Source organism: Phalaenopsis equestris, unplaced genomic scaffold, assembly GCF_001263595.1.
Source record: "Phalaenopsis equestris unplaced genomic scaffold, ASM126359v1 Scaffold000142, whole genome shotgun sequence".
In the NCBI taxonomy this organism is placed as follows: domain Eukaryota; kingdom Viridiplantae; phylum Streptophyta; class Magnoliopsida; order Asparagales; family Orchidaceae; genus Phalaenopsis; species Phalaenopsis equestris.
This window is the reverse complement of record NW_018164584.1, coordinates 76578-80677: the sequence shown is the minus strand read 5'-3', so window position 1 is coordinate 80677 and position 4100 is coordinate 76578.

Below are 4100 nucleotides of genomic sequence, written 5' to 3'. Positions count from 1 at the left end.
AGAGAGTTGACAATACTTACTCAAGGATGAAATGAGTGAAGTACATCAACGAAAGAATGATGATATGAACCACTAGGGATATGGATACACTATCGATGTATGAAGACAAAACCAAAAGGGAGAGAGGAATTAATCCCCAACGGGGTCGCCAGAAATTGTCGGCTATTTTTTTTTTTTTTGAAAATAAGATTTTAAAATTTAAATTTAGTATAATATATAATGTAATTTTAATTTTGAGAAAATGGTATTTTTTATTTTTTTTTAAAATGATGAGACCGGATAGATCTCATATATCAAATAGTTTAAATAGCTGAGCATGATATCATAAATGATATACATCTCGAATGATGAATGTAATATTTATTCGTAGGTTTAACTATCTAAACTTAAAAATTTATGACTCTATTTTGGCCTGCAAATTTATAGCCGACAAGTTCCCCTATCTAATACACAGATTAGATAGGGTTTAGATTAATCTAGGTTCTTAATTCCCTATAGAGGCAAGCCCCTATATTTAATTACATCTTAGACAACCGAAGTCTCCTAAGAAAACTCTCGATTAAGATCAGTGTTTTGTTTTCAAGAATTTGACATTTTGGTATTCATGATTGCTTATAAGAAAAAGTTAAGTGGGATGGGTTCAAGTAAGAACAACTGTTTTCAGAATCCAAAGGAGCGAAGAGTAGGAGATGTCGAAGATACCGAAGAAGATTCAGTGACATCTCAAACTAATCTATGATTTGGCTTTACTTCTTTGAAAAGGAAATTACGTGATATTTTAGTCCTGCAAGTTATTTATATATTCGGTACTTGTGTCTGCATATCCTATGCAAATAACCCGAAAAAATAAGAGGATTTATGTCGTGTCGGACGACAACCTCAGAAGCCTAAAAAGTTTATGACTTATATTGTACGATATGAAATCGTAGAAAGACCTAAAAGATAATGTGAGAATTTACGTTGTACTAGACGAACAACCTCGACGTTATAGAGGTATGTTATTTAAATCTATCAAAACTTGGTTAAAGTTCCTTCTGCCACCATCTATCGTAGTCCCAATTGCTGCCCTAAAATGAATCACCAATCGACAACGTCGTCGTCTCATTCCAAAGGAAAGGGATAAATAAAAGTGAAAAACCATCCCTCAAACAGTCTATCCTAGGGTGTTATACAAACATACTAGAAAGGTAGTAACTAAAGCATGAATATTGGTAAATGTGTACAGTACATAAAGAACAGATAAAGAGACTATGTAGTAAAGTACGGTAAGAAAAAAGCATGGGATATGTAGTGAAGTACAGTACAGTACAAAAAAAAATATGCATAAAATAAAGTACGAAAATTAAATAAATAAAAGCATACCTGATCAAATTCTATTAAAGCTTCAAAACAGATTGCAATTATATAATATAAATGGGTTAGGTAAACAATTGCAGATTATAAAAGAAAAGCAAAATGATGAGCATATGAAAGTCTCAAGATGGGATATTAAATTTCAATTTGAGGATAGGCTCAGACTAGACCTCTTTTAATTCCCTCGATCCCCTAGACTAGTGATATATTGAAGTCAACCTATCAATATCAACTAGAGGTGACCAAAAAATCACCCCTATAATCAGGCAGTCCTAGACCCTATCGTTTAAATGATGTGTGAACCCAAATAGTGTCTAAACTTATCTTGTTAAAGGTGTAATATACCCATGTGAGATAGTATCTGAAACTTATCAGGGTGTGATGCACCTATATGTGACATTAGGATGGGTGATGTGTAGTATCTGAATTTATCAGGGTATGATGTGTAATATCTAGACTCTCAAAAGAAATATAATATCTATTCTTATGGTATCGGTCGTGTAGAACGTTTGGTGTGTAATATGTGATGTGCTAAAATTGTAGTATCTATCGTGAAGAGTGTAATGTATAGTGTCTATCGTATGTTGTAGTATTTGTTGTGTAGTGTCTGAAATGAGTATCTGATATGTGGAGTGTATATGTGAGTGTTATCAAGTGTATATATATTAATCCTGTGTATAGTGTATATGGTGCAGTATTTATCCTTTTGTGGATGTGGTATTTATTATCTTATGGTGGTAGTATCTGTTTTTTACAAGTGTAGTATCTGTGCAAAATAATGTAGTATTTGTTCTTTCCTAACTACCAATTCTTAAGCCATTTGAAAAGGGTTAGAGCTGCCGATGATTTAAGGGGTGAAAGGGCATCTCAATAATTTAATATTGATTTTATATTTCATCTATAAATAAAGCTGTAAAATGGTTCTTTGCATCATCGCCTAATACCGCTCATCTTGAACTAATAGGCCACTTCAATATTTCATCTACTCATCCAACAAAAATTTTTATATTTCATTACAAAAAAAATGAGAGAAGTAATCATTTAAGCATTTCTATAACATCTACCTTCCACCTTTAAGTTCAAACTTTAAACTTGTACCTATGATCATTGTATGCTCTACCAACTTTCCAAAGATAAATGTGCTTATACCCTCATATTATCAAATTCAAACTCATGAAATTTGAGTAACTAGAAAGCCAATTCCAGCAATACTCTAATGATTAAGTAAATATTCCTCCAAAGTTTCAACTTATGCATTCAAATAAGGCAACGAAAGGAACGAGAATTAAAATTCCAAAACAAGTATTTGAATAAAAAATATTCCTTTATTTCATGCATTTGAATGAAGGAGTAATGAGCATAGAAATCAGCCCCTATCAGTTTATTTAAAATCAAACAATCGATTTCAATATACTTTCAAATAGAGGTAGCAAGAAGAATGAAAAGTCGCAGCTCCAAATAGATATTCAAGGCCAAAACATTATATGTTTGAGTAAGGTAATAAGAGGAATAAGAAAATCAGCATTCAATCATATATTTAAATCCGAATATATGTATTTGAATAGGATAACAAAAAAGAGAGAAAAAAAAAACTCACCTCCAAAATTAATTTTCAATGCTAGAGAAAAAAGAAACTCACCTCCAAAATTAATTTTCAATGCTAAAAGGTAAATCTCAATATGTATCCGAATAGGATAGCAAGAGGGGCAAAAACTGTAACTCCAAATTAGCATTTAAAACCCAAAGAATGATAATCCAATACATGCTTGACTTAGAGCAGCAATAAGAACAAAAATTTCAATTCCAAATTAGTTCCCAAAGACCCAAAAAGGCCTCGAATATGCATTCAAATAAGGCAGCAAAAGGGAGCGAGAATGCAACTTCAGATTCATTCTCAAACTTAAAAGAAAAACCCTCTAATATGTGTTCAAATAAGGATATCAAGAAGAATAGAAACCAGTCCCAAAACATGTGTTCAAAATCAAAATATAATCTCCAATATGTATGTTTGAATAAGGGCAGTAAGGAATACTGAAAACTAGATTCAAAACAGGTGTTAAGACAATAATATGTCTCCAATATATGCTCGGATAGGGGCAGCAAGAAAGACTGAAAATTGAGCCCCACACAAATGATCAAAACCCAAAAAATATATTTCCAACACATTTATTTGAAGAGGGGCAGCAAGAATAACATAAATCAACCCCAAAATAAGTGATTAAATCAAAGATATAATCTCCAAGTATATTTTTGAATAGGGGGCAGCAAGAAACCCATAATCAACCCCAAAATAAGTACTCAATGCCAAACATAAATCCCTGCTCATTTGTTTTGAATAGGAGTAGTAAGAAGCATAGAAAATCAGCTCTAATCTATGTATTCAAAATAATTAAAGGCAAATCTCCAATTTATGCTTGAGTAAGGGCAGTAAGAAGAACAAAGCTTCAGCTCCAAGTTTTTAATCAAAATTGGAAATAAATCTTTCATATATTGTCGAATGGAGGCAGCAAAAAAACAAAAACCAAGGCACTAAAGGAGCTACCGAACTTATCAAGATGTTCCAAAGTATGTTAGAATAAAGGAGCAGTAAGACCAAGCCCCTAAATCATACGTTCGAATCCAAGTCAATACATATTTGAATGGAGCAACAAGAAGAAAAGAAAATCAGCTCCAATCCTATGTCAAAACTAAAAGAAAAATCTCCAAATTACTGTTTAAATTAAACAGAACATGCATTCATGTGGGGT